The sequence below is a fragment of the Mesoplodon densirostris genome, chromosome 2, assembly GCF_025265405.1.
Source record: "Mesoplodon densirostris isolate mMesDen1 chromosome 2, mMesDen1 primary haplotype, whole genome shotgun sequence".
In the NCBI taxonomy this organism is placed as follows: Eukaryota; Metazoa; Chordata; class Mammalia; order Artiodactyla; family Ziphiidae; genus Mesoplodon; species Mesoplodon densirostris.
In genome coordinates, this window is record NC_082662.1 from 75,708,284 (window position 1) to 75,726,512 (window position 18,229).

The 18,229-nt window shown below is 32.2% G+C and overlaps 1 protein-coding gene across 2 annotated transcripts in view; it reads left to right on the plus strand.

Annotated features, from left to right (window-relative positions):
* Window positions 1-18,229, plus strand: part of PRKACB (protein kinase cAMP-activated catalytic subunit beta) — a 144,068-nt gene that overhangs the window by 76,061 nt on the left and 49,778 nt on the right. Inside the window, exon 1 of one of the 2 annotated variants that reach the window (XM_060090023.1) lies at window positions 15,816-15,834. The exons of the other annotated variant lie outside the window; for it this stretch is intronic. The gene's annotated coding sequence lies outside the window, so the exon portion shown is untranslated. Of the gene's footprint in view, window positions 1-15,815; window positions 15,835-18,229 lie in introns of those variants that run through there. 2 annotated transcript variants of the gene reach the window in all.

Below are 18,229 nucleotides of genomic sequence, written 5' to 3' on the forward strand. Positions count from 1 at the left end.
GGTTTGCTAATATTTTGATAAAGGGTTTTGTGTTGGAATGGATACTGATCTGTAATTTTCTTTTGATCTTTGTCAGTTTCATCATCAGGCCTCATAGAATAAGTTGGGAAGTATTACATCCTTCTTTATATTCTAGAAAAGTTTGTGTTGGATTGGTATTATATCTTTTAATGTTTCATAGAATTCCCCAGTGAAGCCATGTGGACCTGAGCTTCTCTTTGTGGGAAGAATTTTAATTACTGACTTAAAATTTTTGTTTGTTTGTAAGTCTTTTCAGATTTTTTATTTCTTCTTGAGTTAGTTTTGGTAATTTGTGTCTTTCTATGAACTTGTCCATTTCATCTAAGTTATATCATTTACGTAAAGTTGTTCATAGTATTCTCTTTTAATCCTTTTAATTTCTCCAGCATCAGTGGTTTTGCCATTTTTTTCATTCCTGATTTTGGTAATTAGTGTCTGCTCTGTTTTATTTTGTCTTGTTTTGTTTTGTCTTATTTTTGGTCAGTCTAGCTAAAGGTTTATCAGTAAGACTTTTGGTCTCTTCATTTTCTCTATTGTTTTTATGTTCCATTTCATTGAATTCTGCTGTGATCTTTTTGGCTTTGGTTTAATTTGCTCTTCTTTCTAAGTTTCTTAAGGTGGAAACTTAAATTATTGATTTGAGACCTTTCTTTTTTTCTAATACATGTGTTTAAAGTTTTGAATTTCCCTCTAAGCTATGCTTTATCTGTATCCCATAAATGCTGATTTCTTGTGGGGTTTTTTCTGTTCAGTTCAAAATATTTTCTAATTTCCTTTGGGATTTCTTTGTGACCTAAATCCAGATATTGGGATTTCCAAAATTTCTCTCTGTTGTCGATTCCTAGTTTAATTCTCCTATGATAAGAGTTCATTTTTGAATGAATTTTCTGTCCTTTCAAATTAATTTGAGATTTGTTATATTGCTTAGCATATGATTAGTATGGAGAATTTTCATGTGTACTTGAAAAGAATGTGTATTCTGCTGATGTTAGATGCTGTGTTTTATAAATGTCATTTTATAATATTATATTCAAGTTTTCTGTAATGTATTAATTTTCTTTTTTCCATGAATTATTGAGAAGAATGTTGAAATTTTCAACTATAATTTTTGAATTATTTAGTTCTTTCTTTTTAAAAAAATTTTTTTAATTAATTTATTTATTTTTGGCTGCATTGGGTCTTCGTTGCTGCATGTGGGCTTTCTCTAGTTGTGGCGAGTAGGGGCTACTCTTCGTTGAAGTGTGTGGGCTTCTCATTGCAGTGGCGCCTCTTGTTGCAGAGTACGGGCTCTAGGTGCTCTAGGGCTTTGGTAGTTGTGGCACACAGGCTCTAGAGCACAGGCTCAGTAGTTGTGGCACGTGGACTTAGTTACTCCACGGCATGTGGGATCATCCCAGACCAGGTATCGAACCATGTCCCCTGCATTGGCAGGCGGATTCTTAACCACTGTGCCACCAGGGAAGTCCCTAGTTCTTCCTTCAATTCTGTCATTTTTGTTTTAGCATTTTGGAGAGTATTTTGTTCATTGCATATACATTTCTAATTGTTAAATCTCCCAGAAGTATTGGCTCTTTTATCATTATGAAATTTCCTTTTTTTGACTTTAGTAATATTTCTTGTCTCAAAGTCTATTTTGTCTGATATTGATATAGGTATTCCACCTGTATTATGGTTACTGTTATATGGTATAACTTTTTCTCTCCTTTCCGTTCAACCTATTTTTATCTTAAAATCTAAAGTGTGGCCCTTGTAGACAGCATATAGTTGGACCTTTTTTAATCCAGTCTGATAATTTCTGCCTTGTGATCTGTTTATTCGAATTTAATATAATTATTGATATGGTTGGCTTTACATCTTCGATTGTGCTGTTTGTTTTCTATATATCTTAAGAGTTTTTGTATTGTTGTTCCTCTCTTCCTTCTTTTGTGTTAAACAGATATTTGTAGGATGCCATTTTAATTCCTCTTTGATTTTTAAACTACATTTTAAAAAGATATTTTCTTAATAGTTGATTTAGGGGTTAAAATACGCATTTTATCTTATCACAATCTACTTTTCTAGTAAAATATAGTGACTTTGATGCACTATAGCTCCATTTCTTCTCTAATTTTGTGTTATCATTTTCACATGTTACCTTTATATTTTTATAAACCTTGAAATGCAGTGTTACAATGATTGCTTCATACAATTTTAAGGTCTTTAAAGAAATTAAGAAAAGAAAGATAAATGTGTTTATATAGTCTTTTACTTATATATTTATCATTTCTACTCTTTATTTCTTCCTGTCAATTTGAGTATTGTCCAGTGTCTTTTCATCTGGAACAACTTCCTTAAGTATTTCTGCTTGAAGCACATATCCTCTGTTGTTGTTTATCTGAGAATGTTTTTATTTTACCTTTGTTTTTAGAGGATAGTGTTCCTGGTTAGAGAATTGTGAAAAGGTTTGTTTCTTTTTTCTTTTAGTACTTTGAATACATTATTCCACTGCCTTCCGGCCTCTCTTATTTTCGTGAAGAAGTCATCATTAATCATATTGCTTTTCCCCTGTACATGATTAGTCATTTTCTCTTGCTTCTCTCAAGATTTTTTCTTTGTCTTTGTCTTTTAGCAACTTGAATATGAGGTGTCTAGGTATGAATCTCTTTGTACTTATCATACTTGGCATTGGTTGAACTTAGATTGCAGGTTAACATTTTTCATCAGATTGGACATTTTCAACCATTATTTCTTCAAATATTTTTTCTTTGCCCTTTGTCTCTCTCCTCTCCTTCTAGGATTCCTGTTACATGTATGTTGATACCCTTGGTATCCTACAGGCTTCTGAGGGTCTGTTCATTTTTTTCCTATCTTTTGTTCTCTGTATTCTTCAGACTGGATGATTTCTATTGATCTATCTTCAAGTTCACTGACTGAGTCTTTTGCCCTCCTCAAATCTGCTATTGGGCTTATGTAGTGAGTTTTAAAGTTTGGGTTATTGTACTTTCCAAGTCTATAATTTTTATATCTTGAATAGTTTCTCTTTCTATCATTATATTGAAATTCTCTTTGTTGTATCATTGCCATCATATTTTCCTTGAATTCTTTAAATACAATTTCCTTTTATTCTTTTGATGTATTTCCAATAGCTGTTTTGAAGTCTTGTCTGCTAAATCCTATATCTGGGACCATTCAGAGACATTTTCTATCATTTTTCCTCATTATGAATTATATAATGTTTTTGTCAGAAATTTGAGTTTTCAAAATAATATTTTGTAGCAGCTCTGCATTCTGATTATTTTTTCTTTTCTCAGGATTGTTTTTATTTATATTGTTTTGTTTTAATAACTTCCATGGCTTTAATCTATGGGCTGTATCTGCCATGTTGTCTGGCTGCTGATTTCTCTGTTAGGGATTACCCTGTGCCTGCATAGCTTAGTTATTATTCAGTGATTAATCAGAGTTTGTGCTCAAACATTCTGAGCCAGTCTGTGCTGATGGAGCTGTCTGTGGGTTGGAAAGCGTATTCAATGTCCAGGCAGTTTTCAAGCCTGTACCAGCTTTAACTTTCCTTTGGGTCCTCTTGGATCTCTCCTATGGAGTAGATTCCTTGTCAAGCTGGGATATGTGGAGAGCTTATTTAGGCCCTCTCTGCCTCTCTCATTTACATTTTCTATACTAAATTTTTTGCTAGACCATCAGTCTACTGCTCACCCCTACTAAGGCCACAACTTCAGATTAGCAAAGCTGGATACTTTCCCTGTTCATTTGCTACAGTTTGCTTTTTTTTTTTTTTTAATAGACGGTATCACTTGTATGGGGTTTTTTGGCTTCCTCTCCAAATCATGTCAGCCCTCTCTGGCAGTAAAGCTCCTGGTTGTCATGGAGCCCCCCCCCCCCAACCCTGACAGAAGTACTGCACTGACTGAGCTGTGGGGGAACAGGAGCAGCACCAAGCAAGAATACCACAGACTCCCACTGTTCTCATGCAAAGTGTAGCAATTTTTCATGAATAAATGCTTCTCAGTTTGTTGTTTGTGATTACTAGATGTCCAGAACCATGAAGTCATTGTTTTTGATAATTTTGTCCAACTTCATAATTGTTTCTTGGAGAGAAGATTTGCTGACTTACTCATTCTCTCATCACCGGAAGTCCTGTCTCACCTGGCAACTTTTAAAATGGCATGCTCATTTGGTGACATTCCACTTAACAAGAAACCATTCTATAGATCCCTTGTACCATTTTGGTACAAATTTTGGGTCTCTGGGAATCAGAACAGCACCATACCATCTACCTTGCTATACAGCCTGTCATCTTAATCCTGTTTAATGTAAGGGATTTTACACTTCAACAATAATTGTCAGTAACTTTTTTGTGTACTCCCCTCTTTTGAAAATCACATAAGTGGCATCTGACACTGTTTGTGATACTGAATATAATGGAAGTTTATAAATAAGTTGTTTTACAATTCTCCTTTATAAATGAAGATACATAGTATTATATTTTGTCTCTTCCATAATAACAGAATGTTTAAATGGTTAACATTTGTGCTGCAGTATAGCTTTCTGGCTCATGAAAAATGAAAGCTATCAGCGATCTGGGCAATAAGATTCATCGCCAATAGTCACTAGCAACAGCACACAGCATTTTAATATCAGTGAGGTCCACAGCGAGCAGTAAGAGCTGGTGTAATTGAAAGACGTTTAGGTGCAATCATTCTGCTGTTTGTTCCTTGCCAGGTTCAACATGGGATTGTGTGAGTATTTGAAGAAAACAGCAATTTTTAAAATGTCTTTGAAAGATGTAAAAATGGTAGATAAGTGCTTAAATTTAAGAAACATGGTAATTTTTAAATCATGTGGCTCTAAAATAAAAAGGCATTTTATTTGTCTTGGTTGATTAAAGCTTTAGAAAAGCTACTCCTTGGTTACAAGTGAACCGATAATTCTGCTCTAATGTTGCCGTGGTAACAACTCATGCTGATATAATTGAGAACATCTTATACATCCTGGTTCGAACATTTTCTCCCTGCCATTTTGAGTTGTTCTACTGGTATATGAAGAAGCCTAGGATAACTAGCTTGAAAGAAATTAAATCTAGTTATACACATCTTTGGCATTAATCTGATGTTTACTAGTGATATCTCGCACTGAGTAGTTATGCTTTGCTTCTAGGGGCTTCTCTTTTTAAAACAAAAGAAAGCTCTTTTCATTTTCTGTGTGCTGCATGCTCTAATGTATGTGTTTACACCATCGGTTCTTATACCTCTAGAGATTAGCATAACTCCCTTTGCCGTTGGATTGTTGTTTTGAGCAGTATGTTTTGGAAAGGTTGATTTTCATCATGAGTGGTAAGTATGCTCTCTGAGACTCTGTAGGTTTGTATTTTTAAAAAATATTTAACTATAAAAGCAAAAAAATGTTTTTTAGAGGGGCAGTTGTAAAGCCAGAACTACAGTGGATTACATTTTCTCTTGATGCTTTTGCATTTAGGGATTATAGTCATTCGCCTTTTAAATCCATTAAGAACTGTGAATAATTAATACCACTATTAATAGTCAATACCAGTAATCAGTTTCTAATCTATTTTATGGTGTGATTTATTGTATTCATTATATTCATTAATACATTGTTATTAATTGTGTTATAAATTAGTGAGTAAAAGACCCACTGTGGTAAAGGAGGAATTTTTTTAGTATCTGATCCTGAAGATAATTAAACTTTCCTTTTATTGGCTTTGTCTTTCTAATATTAATTTTTGTTAGCTTCTTTTTGGTTATATAAAAAATACTGAATTTTACATAAGATGTTGCCAAAATTTTATTGATTTATTTGTTGCTTTTAACTATAATTCATTGAGAAATAGGAATTTAATTATGAAATAAATATATGCATTTTGGTTTTGGAGCCTTTGTTAAAATTTTTAGAAATAATTTTTTGGGAAATAATTTGTTAGAACAAGTACTTTTGTGATAGTTTACTTTTTGTTTTTGTAAATATGATTTTTTTTCTAAACATTTCTAAAAATGTTTTTTGAGAAAATATACTACAGTATATACTGCAGTTTATCATAGGGTAAAAGCTGTTCACTTTAAGCCAAACCTGCAGCTAAAAATAGATATCCTGTTGTTAGAGGCAGAAATATTTGCTTAGAGCATAATTCATTAGCATCTTTTTGCTTAACTAAAAAAGAGGATGTTTATTAAGTTAACCTTTGAATCAGATACATGTTTAGGAGAAGTGTTATATTGTTTTTCTCTTAAAGTAGTCTATAGTTTATACTTAAAAGATTTGGAATTGGAATTCAGAACCTGAGAGAGTTGGATTTTTGTGGTATAGTGGTAGAATTCCAAATAGATGAACATTTTCTTCCATAATTGGAGACTATCTCATTATTGCCAATAAACATTTTTTATCCTGCTGCTGTATAATATAAACCTCTTCAACACTGTTAGGTATTTATTTATAGAATGATATTAGACGTTAAAAGAGCAATTTTGCATGTAATATATTAAGAATGAATTATTGTTATCCTGTTATTATTCTTCTGTTAGATAGATCTTTCTGTTCGAGTGTTTTAAATTTGGGCTAATATTACAAAAGCAACGTGTTGACATTTCTTAGGATTTTTTGGATATCAAAACTGAATATACCTGGTTATCACACTTAAAATACTGGATTTCTTTGAATCCAGGCAGTGTGTTTTTTCTCCCTGAAAATGTTCTAGAGGTTTTACAATTGGATATGTTGGTTTTAGCTGAAGAAAATTGTTACTGCTTCTCTATTGCTTTTTCTTTCAAGAAAGCTATGGATTATTCAGATAGTATTTGATATACTTGATCATATTGGTCTGCCCTTATAGCCTTTTTTACCATAGGAATTATAGTAATGACAACTAAACATTCTGACTTTTTCAGGATTGTCCAATTTCAACTAATGTTACTCATAGTGGTTAAATGCCTCAGCCATTTCAAAATGTGGAAAATTTCAAATGAAGTGTGGTTTTATTTGTAAAAATGAGCAAATGCCTGACCTTTTAATCTAAGTCTTTAGCTATACATGTGATATTTATGTGTATATGGTACTTTTCTAGTTAAAACACTATTTCTTTTCTCCTTCCTTGCCTATTAAATATCAGCTTTTGGGGGGAATAGTTTTCTCTGGAATCTATCTTTAGCCCTCTTTTAATGCTGCATTCTCTCTGAATGATCTCATCCAGTCCCACATCTTCAGTTGTTACCTGAATGTTTAGTGCAAAAGTGAATTTTCTCTTTCCATCCCAAATCTGCTCCTTTTTCATTCATCCTGATTTTTGTTAATGATCCCACTCACCATGCAGGAACTTAAAACAGAAACCTTGTAATCACTCTGAACTTGTTTTTTTACTCCCCAGACATGCACTCAGCCATAAATTTCTATTGATTCTACATTAGAAATGTCTCAAAATCACTCAATTTTCTCCATTATCACTGGCACTGAGAATGCTTTTGGATCAGGAATTCTGTATCTTTTCAATCCTATTGCAGTAACAGCTTCACTGGTCTCAACTTCCAGTTATATATCCCTCCAGACCATTTTCCATGCTGCCATTTTAAAACTGCAGATACGCCCATTTCTTAACCCAACGTGAAAACTTTCAGTTACTCCTTAGTGCCTCTCAAATAAAGGCTAAACTCCTTAGTGGGGCATATGAGAGCAGTGGCCTGCCTTTCTGGCTTTATTTGCACGACTCTCATAAAATTCTGATCTAGTCATATTATACTACATATTTTTCCTTGCTCCTTTTCCATATTTATATCTTTTATTATAAAAATTCTGAAAACCAGGTATGCTTTTCAGTGCCTCCATTATTGACTCTGTAGAGTCAGATGATTCCTCTATACTCCCAAAGCAAACTTATAAACTATAACAATTATTTGTATTATACTGAAATTATATATTTGCATATCAGTTTCCAATCACCATCCTTTGAACTCCTTAAGTCAAGGATAGTTCAGTGTTCATCTCTGTGTTTCCAGCGGTTACCCTAGTGCCCCAAACATAGTAATGAACTCATAAATTCTTGTGAAATAAATGAATGATTAAAACTTATCCATTTTTTGTATAGTACAACACTTTTATTACATTATTGATGAAGAATATCAGTCATGTATTTTGATTTTTTTGGTTCATGTGCTTATCGGAACATAACTAGCATCATATCAAAATCTCAAGTGAAAACTCTGATTGGCCTTGCAGTAGTTGAGGGCAAATCTCTGAAAAAGATTTGCTGTGCTTTGAATTACAGGAAAGTTACAGACTTGAGCAAAAGCATTTGAGTAATTCCCATTTTTAGATCAATATTTTCAAAATTGAAAATTTAAGAACACAAAACTGGAAAAACAGTATATCAATGGAATTAAGGAAGGGTACTTGCCTAGAAATGTACAGTATCAGATTGAAGATCAGATGCCAAAGTTTAACAGTTTTATTTTGAGTAGTTTGCCTTCATGGAAAAGAAATAAAAATAATTTCACCCTTACTAACTTGGATGGATGAAGCTTTTAAGAAAGACTGTGGGAGAGATGAGTGGAAAATCCAACACTGCTGATTTCTTTCATTCTAAAACAATTAATAGTGGGACAACCAGAAATTCGTTAGTCTAATCAAGCTGAGAAAGTGGCTTTTTTTCTTCCAGATATAACAGGGCTATTCCCTGATGTGACGGGCATCACAACTAGTAAGGAACCCTATAGTCCTGGCTCCATTCCCATTTTGGATTATTTAAATGATAATATAAATATGTATATGTATCAACTAAAAGGTCTGAGAAGTTGATTCTGACATACCCAAATAGGAGGTGGGAGGGTCCACCTTATTTTGGGGGAGCATTTGTAAAGTTTTGAAAGGCTTCTCATTGTTCATGAATGAATAAACAAGAAAAGTACCAATGTAGAGCCTATAAAAGAGATCATGCTCAAGGATAAGTTCACAGCCTTCAAGAGGAAGAGAATGAACTTAAGTTTAGAAAATATTTATGAGGGAGGGTTTAAAATAGGAAATTATAGGTAGCGTCTATGTGGAATTCTTAAAAATTTCAAGTGAACATGGACTCTATAAAATAAGACGTTAAAGATAAAACGAGACTAGGATGAGAGGAGAGCTGGACGAGAGGCAGGAATAGAAAAGAAGCAATAATAATATGATAAGAGAAGGTTATAAGAAAATGAACCTGGCATTTGTAGAGTATAAAGCTGCATTAGAAGCAGTAAAGAGCAAAATAATCACTGCAGGAAGGTAAATTGAACATGTAAAGCACTAACTTGATAAAAGCTACCAGAATGTAGGGAAAATGGACAGGATAAAAATTATGAGGTGAAAAGTATGTTAGATAAAAGTAGGAACTCTACAAATTGAATGCATAGCATTCCTTCAGAACAGATAATGACTAATAGAACAGAAAAAATCATAAAAAATTATGATTCAGGAAAACTTAGTTGAAGAAAAACCTAAAAGTATACACTGAAAGAGCTCATTGTGTATTGACAAAAATTAACAAAAATACCAGCACCTAAATATATCCTGATGGAAGTTTGAATTACGAGGATAAAAAATGAATTCCACAAATATCCAGGTCTCCTTGCATCTTACAACTTAACACACATTTTTTCTTATACAGAAAAAAATCCATAAATTGGAGACTGGATAATTTGAAAATCCTTCTAGACCAAAAATTAATGAAGATACAACAGCACATAGAAATACTGAATAAAATATATACAAGCATCCCTTTAAATGAATACTTGAATTTACAAGAATATAATAGAAATCCCCAGTGTGCAAAAAGTTAAATAGTAAGTGAAAAACCAGAGCTGTAAGGAGGAGCATACTTTGACTACCCTGAGGAAATTTTCATACCTTGGTAACAAAATGGCTTTTGTTTTAAATGACCTCACAGAGACAGAAAAGTTCTTTGATCCATGCAACTTGGGATTTCTTAGACTCGTGTATAAAGCCAGGATCCTCAAAGGATCATAACCTCAGTGAAAGCATAGACTAAAAAATAAAACGTCTCCACTGACACAGGGGGAAAATAAGGAAGCCTACATTTCTTGGCTTGGGTTCCTGGGGAGGGGGGAGGGCTGTGTGTGCATGTGAGAGTTTGTAATCAACTGCTTCTTCTCCAGTAGCTTTCACATTATAATCTGTATTAATTGTGTGGTTTAATAATTTTAAATAAAATATCTTATAGTAACAGTTCCAGGCTGGTAACATCTATCGGATGCCAGGCAGAAGCTAATACAAAACATATCCTCATATCAAACCCTGCGATTTTCTCACAGATAAAGTCCCCCTGAACTTTGAGTTCAGAGTCCAAAATCAAAATAGATACATAACACACACACACACAATCTATAACAAAAGATATTTAGCAGATACAACAGCATTAGACCCTACCAAGAATGTCAGAGTAGAATTGTCACATACAGACTACCATTTAAATTAATAATCACATAAAAAAGAAATATAAGAGAAAAAAATTGTATGTGCTTCCCACAGAGCCTCAAAATATATAAAACAAAATTGACCTGTTTAGAAGGAAAAATTATAACTATGTAAGATTTATAGATGTATATAAAGAATTCTCACCCAGTAATTGGAGAATACACAGAAATATATAGAACACTTACAAAATTGATGATTTGACTACACATATTTGATATACTTTAAAGAATTGATACATAGGCTGTGGTCTCTGACCACAAAGCAATTAAGTTTAATCAATAATAAAAGACTAATTAAACAACTAAACACAAATGTTATATTTGGAAATTAAAAAATTCAAATAACACACAGGTCAAGAAATAACTCATAAATTTAAAATTCAATTATGTATCAGAACTTGTGGGGTGCAGCTAAAGGATTTAGAGACAAAATCTTAAATGTGTATGTTAGGAAAAGAGAAAGACATTTGTGATGTAAGGATGCAAGTAAACAAGTTAGAGAAAGCAGAGCATGGTTAATCAAAAGAGGAAAAAAACTAATAGAGACATGAGCAAAAATCAGTGGAATAGAAAATATCCATCAGAGCCAAAGCTTAGTTCATGGAGAAGACTTTTAAGAGAACTGATTAGAACTGTACCTATTTAAGATTTAATCATAGTTAAAATCTTTATTCAAAACTTAGCAAAATTAGGACTGGACAGTTTTATAGTCAAGTTCAAAAAACAAAAATTTTAATCTTGTTCAAAATTTTTCAAAGAATTAAAAAGGAGATATTCTTAATTTCTTAAATATATGTATTCTACTAATAGTTTTACAAGTAAAGTATGGGAAAGAAAAGCAGTTAGAAACAAGTTCTTTGAAGTTAGGAACAGCAGTAGGATGCTCATTGTCTCTATCTGTACAGTATAGCACTGTGAGTCATAACCTACACGGTAGGACAAGAAAAAGTTGGAGTAAAAAAAATTATCATTATTCACAAATATGTGATTATCTACATAGAAAATTCAGGAGAATCTACCAGTGTTATTTTAGAATTAATGAGAGTCTGCCAGTCTGCCATATAATAAGATCAGTATATAAACATCAACTATGTGATATACATCAGCAACAAACAAATGGTAATTTTTTAAAAAGTCTCCCTTTTACAATAGCAACCAAAGCTCTAAAGAACCTAGGAATAACTCTAATAAAAGAATAAGACCTTTAAGAGAAAAAAGTTATAAAATTCTACTGAGATATTTAACAAGCAGATATCATTTGATACCCATTATATTAGCAAAAATTAGAAAGTAAAAATTAAACAGTAACATTTTGTTGAGGATATGGATCATCAAGGATAGAGTGGTAGTATAAACTGGCACAACCATTTATTGAGCCACTTACTATTTAGTTAAGTTGAAAACGTGCATACCCTATCATCTAGGGATCCACTCCTAGCTCTATACTGTCCGGCAACAAGACAGAACATTTGAATTCAGGACCAGATGGAAAATCTTTAGCATATGATTCTGGTAGATATAATGTCCTCTGAGAAAAAGCCTCAGTGAACAATTAAGGAAGTAAAGTACTTTTCAAAGAGCATTTCAAAAATTGCCTGGGTCATTAGTTTTATGACTATAAATTTACTTTGTTTTATCACAAAATCCTTTAGGGAACATCTTCAGTCAAACATGGCTTGGATGGCCTAGAAAATCCACAGCATCCCTAGATAGAGAGCAAGTTTGGAGAGAAAGCATGTACATGTGATTTGTAGTGAATAAGTACACTATGTGAATTCATAGTGTATCCAGCTGTCCATATAGATACTAGTCAAATAAGTTAATGTGTTTCTTTCTATAATTTGATCATTTAAATATATATGTCTCACCAAAAGTTTAAAATTTTTTTAACAGTGTAGTGAAAGAGTGGGTCAATTATAATGTTCACTTGTAACCAAGACTTGATAAAAAATTAACTAATAAAAAATTATAAGGAGAGGACAGAAGAGTAAATGTAAGTAGTATTGCAATAAGAATAGCCTTTATTGCCTATTAGATTTTCAACCACTCATTCATGTTTGACTTTGTGCAAGACTAATTAATATCTTAGAAAACAAAAGTAGGCCCGTTTGTGCCATTAAGTAGTCCCATCCACTGAACTACACAAATAACAGTTATAGTAATTAAAGTTGTTTTTTATACCCACTGTTATTGTAAGGTTACAGTGAATTTGCTTTGAACGAACATGTTTGAATATGGTGAAGCAAAGTGTCTCTTCAGCAAAGTGAACACAATTGCTCTTCAGATTAAAGGGATAGAAATATGATATTTCATTAATACATTTCCAGAGTGGGGTTTTTGACGGGTTAAAAAAATATATGTATCCAAAGAATTAATTGTAATCATTGTATAAAACACTTTTGAATATGTGTTTTTCATTCTATTCCTATGTGTGAATATCTAATGAACATGTATGGGTTGGTAACTTCTTGTGTGTATATTATTTTATGTGTTATTTAATCTGTTTAATTTATTCTTTTTGATCAAGCACGCAAATCATCAGAAGCATCTGGTAGGAAACCACTTTTTACAGAATAATTTGTTTGCTTTGTTGCTATAAGTTGGATTTTATGAGGCATTTTGTAGTAACTAGAATATTTTATATTAGTTTACTGAAAATATTTGTACTACAGCATGTATGTGTGTGGGGGGTATACTTAGAAATAACAAATATAGAGTTCTAAAGAGGTGACTGTTTAAAGTAGGAGTGCCAGAAGACAGTATTACAGTCTACTAGATTTACACTTCCTAGAGGTTTTGGAAGAGATTGTACTGTTATTTTGTTGATAGAACTTGGTATTTTCATAACCAATTTACCTCCATTCCCATCCTGTTTTGTGCTTTCTGACATACACTAAATAACCTAAATAGAATAATGCTTTTACTTAGGTAAAGAATGAAGATGAAAATAATTTAATTACAAAGAGATTAGGGGGCCCATGAATTATAATCTCATTAAAAAAAATTTTAACTTATTACAAAAAAAGATACTGTTAAGAAACAACTGCTTATAGTACCTAATACTTGCTCTTTCCCTAATAGAAAATTTTAGAGGAACAGCTCCTTCTCTTATTCCCTAAATGGATAGCCATCAAGATTTAAAATATTCAGACCTGTAACCCCCACTGTTCTTCCTCCTTACTCTATCTGGCTCCCCTCTTTCTTTAGCAAGTGATCTTGCCTCCTGTTTCCCAGAAGAAATAGAGTACAGCAATTGTGAATAACTCAGTTTACTCCTGGGCCTTTCCACATACTGAAAAGCGTCGCTGTGGCGAGCAGCTACCTCCCGGATTGGGCACTTTCTTGCCCATACACTTCACCTCCCACTGCTGCTCTACACTTTTACCCTATGCTGCAGCTATTTCAGGTCTGTTGACATTTCCTGAGTAAACCATGCTCTTTCCTTTATGCATTTGATTCAAGATCATCCCAGCCTATCTTTGTCCTCAACTTCATCTGCCAGAGGAACTGTTTATCCTTCAAGATTCAGCACAAATGCTGCATCATCTTTTATTCCTTACCTTACTACCCAAGAATTTCCTCTTTTGAGCTCGAATAGCACCTGTAGATTTCTTAGTTGTAATCCTTGTCACATTCTATTACAGTGGTTCATCTATTTCCCCTTTAGCTTCTCATCTCCTATATAGTGGAGATGTGTTCCCAGAGTCTAGCTCAGTTTCTGGTACCATTGAACAGTGCTCAATAAATGTTGAGAAGATTGTTAAACCAGCACCAATGAAGTAAAAATACCTGGAAGACACTACTGTCTCTCAGAAGGGACTTAATGAAGTATTACAATTCAGAGTGTCTTTCCTACAGTAGAGTTTTGAAAAAGAACAGAAGTCCAGAGATGGCATTGCAGTAATTATAGGATGTGTATTTCAGTATATGCTACTTAATATTATTAGCGCTATTGCTATGAGGAGTTACATTTTTTGTTAGCTGTTTTAAGGAAAATTAGAATGGTATTGATTTTGGTGCTGAACAGTAATTATTGATTTTACTTCCTAACCATTTAATTTTAAAATATTCTATTTGAATATGTTCAGTCAAATAATCATTTCTACATTAATGTTTTAGTCTGTACATAATATTCTGTAAAAATGTGTATAAGTGATTTCATGCTAATATGCTGCTTTTATGAGTGTCATTTAATCATTGTTTAATTTATTTTTCGGATACAAGCTTGCTCCTCTTCAGAAGTATCTGGTAGGCAATTACTTTTAATAAAACAAATGTTACCTTTTAAAACTTTTTATTTGGTTGTTTGCAAGTTGTTATGCTCCTCTTAAAGTTATATTTTTATAAAATATTCTGAGTTAATAAAATACTTTAGTTGATGGGAGAAATGGTTTATTTAGTTTTATGTTGAGTTTTATCCACAGAAATTATTTATATTGCAGTTTCTTGTGTGATATTTTAGAAACAACAAATATAGCACTGTGAAATAGTGGGAGCTGTACAGGGTAGCATAAGACAGATTAATACACACCACTTAAATTAGATAACAGCTTAATGAAAGGTTTTTGAAAGAAAAATATAGTTGTAAATTTTGAGTAAAACAGCTAATATTTTAATTGGGTGTTTACCCTAGGAAGTTTATATTCTATTTTGTTCTGTTTTCTATTTGTTTCCCTTCTATTTTCTGACATCCATTAAAAGAAGTTAAATAAAATTGTGCTTTTATTGTAAAAGAGGTGTCAAAGAGAGAGGTGACATTTATCACATTACAAAGAAAACTGGACAGTTCAACATCTGGAGTAGTTATAATCTGTTCAGTAATAGATTTCTAAACCCTTCTTATAAAACATGAATGATAACCTCCTTTAAGCTTCGCATAATGGCATACTGTAATGAACAACATGCCCTTTTTATAATCAGTAGCAATCTAGAATCTAGCAGCAACACAGAACCAAAAATTGCCCAGTAAATAAATTTACTAACTATAATTAGTGAAACATTGCAGAATTATCTGAATCACATGGAATAAAGATATGCCGTACTTGAATTTTTAATAAATTTTCCTAATGTTTAAAATGAACTCTCTAATTTTTAACAATGTCGTGTGTATAAATATATTCAAAGATATTTTGAGGGTGGTAAGATTTAAGTTTTTTTTAATGTACTTGTAGATATGCATAAAAATTATCACTTTGTTTCTTCTTTCTTCATCTCATGAATGTGGGTAAATATTTCTACAAACCAACCCTGGGTGAACATATAGATTCCTTTGGTATTTCTTAAACTGAAGAGAAAATAAATTTATGTGGAAAATAAATGTAATTGAAGTATATACTTCTGGGAAGAAATTGAGGTAATTTTTGGTGTGTCCTCATTTTTTTTAGTACCTAGTTTGCTCCATTATTGACCAGTACAGAACAAAATATTTTTGCAGAAAAATCCTTTGTTGAGATGTTTTTTCCTAAGGAGTGTTACTAATCACTGTGTTTTTAGATAGGTACTGATGATTACTAAGAAGCATTACAACCAATATTATAACTCATATGTGTTGAGCTCCAAAACCTGTGGCTGTTGCAGGATATCACAAGGGTTTAAATTGAGTGTAAATGTAGATATGGCTTATATACGAACACAAGAAAACAATTGAGAACTTCAAGTATATGCTTTATAGGGAACTCCAGATTAAATGTGCTGCAGTGTTTGAATTTGGCTTTCTCCCACCACTCGTTTTATTAATTAGTTGCCAACACCTTATGTCAGTGGAAATAAACTTTAAAAATAACTAGAGAAAAGCATTTAGAAAGTTAAATTCACCACTGTGTAAAAATAATAAAATCCAAAGCAAATACATGTGGTTCTAGATTGCCTATTGTTTTAGAGTTATTCGTAATCTAGCATGTTATAAAATATTTTATTTTTTGTGTTTATATTTATAACGTATATATTTTGGTTAGCCAATATTTTTACAAAGAGTTAACTGTGTTCATCTTTGCATCTAAATAGTACACATATAAACCAGACATTTCATGTGTATATGTATACTTATGTGACAAAAAGTGTTGCAGGAACAGAGTTTTCTTTGTGGAATTATTTAATGACATTATAATTAATGCTTATCCTTACTCTAAAAGGGAATCTATTTGTTGAAATAACTTTCAAAATTTAACATCTTTAATTCATACCATTTCTGATAATTTTCATATAAGACCTTTATGAGAACTGTTATTTACTTTCTACAGTGTTACTTGACAGTAAACTCAGAATACTGATGAGTACAGAGAGTATTTCAAAGATTTTCCTGAATATCCTATCAGTGCATGAAATTCAGTAGTACTTAAAATTTTTCCTTTAGTTTATTCACCAAGCAGGAAAAAAGGAAATTTTCCTTCAACTTACCATCTTTGGCAAATACTGCCAGTCCTTCCTTTGACCAGTTACTTTTTTCTTAACTCAAGATCCAATTAGCAAGAAGTGACAGGAGAAGCTGAAACAGGATGTTAGGGATTTTTTCCTTTTCCTGATTTTCTTCCATGTCTCCAAAGTATCTGTACTCATGCAGGCATCTGGAGAGTTTATACTGCAACTTGATGTGCAAGTTCTATAGATAGAAAATAACTAAAAATATTTTTCAAAAGAAATCAGAGGTATATTTTGGGAATCACAAGTTGTTTCTTAAAAGCCACAGTTGCATTTAGCAATAAATTATGTTTTTAATTTATTTTATAGCTGTCGTTTCCAAGTCATTGGCCTGTGCAGATGTCTGTTTCATGCAAAAAAAAAAAAAAAAAAAAAAAAAGATCTTACTTATAAAACCACTCTTCTTCAGTTGTAACTAGCATATTAACTTTTTAGAAGTAGGATGCCTTGAACCTTCCTAAACTCAAAGAAAATGTAATAATTTTCCACCCTCAAATCCACCGCCAGGAAGAATTAGATCATATTTGCATAATTAGTTGCAATTATTTGATTCATTGTTTTGGTGAATGAGATTTTCATACAATGGAAAATTCTAATTTTAAAAATTATTTTTCTCAAATTTTCTAAAATAGGTATTTTGAGAGTATTTTGCAAAATACAAGTGACAGTTTATATAAAGTAGTAAAATAATATCTTCAGAAATGCACACTAGTGTTACATAAAAACTAATGTCTGCTGTTGGTGCCTGTTAACACCATTTTGAAATCTCAAAGCACTTAAAATGCCAACAGCTTTCTTGTTTAACAGTATTTTGCCAAAGGTACTTCAGTGGGGGTAAAGGAGGAAATTACAATATATCTTATATGCCTCAGTTTAATACTACTGCATCATTAGAAGATCTTATTAAAGTATTTGTGAACCCCTCATTGAACTTTTGTCTTTTTATCATCATTATCATCATTCTTATTATTACTTCTGAAATAAATGCCACTGTGCCATTTGTTTAGCCTTTTACTATTTCAACACTATTTAAATCCTACTTTCATCTTTATTTACAGATTCAGATATGAGGGGAATATTGGGAACTCCCCCCCCCCCAAAAAAAAAGAAAGACTAAAATAATTACTTCTTGTGTAGTTAGGTTTTGCTCTCTCAAACCTAACTATGGGAAAAATAATACATTTTGTTAATGCCATTTTATCTCTCTGGAATTTTTTTCCTATTTGTTTCTAAAACCCTGAAGTTATTTTGTAAACAGAAGTCATTGTTAATAGCTTTGTGGGAAGACAATGAAAAAGAGGAATCCTTTTAAATGATTCATCATTTATCCA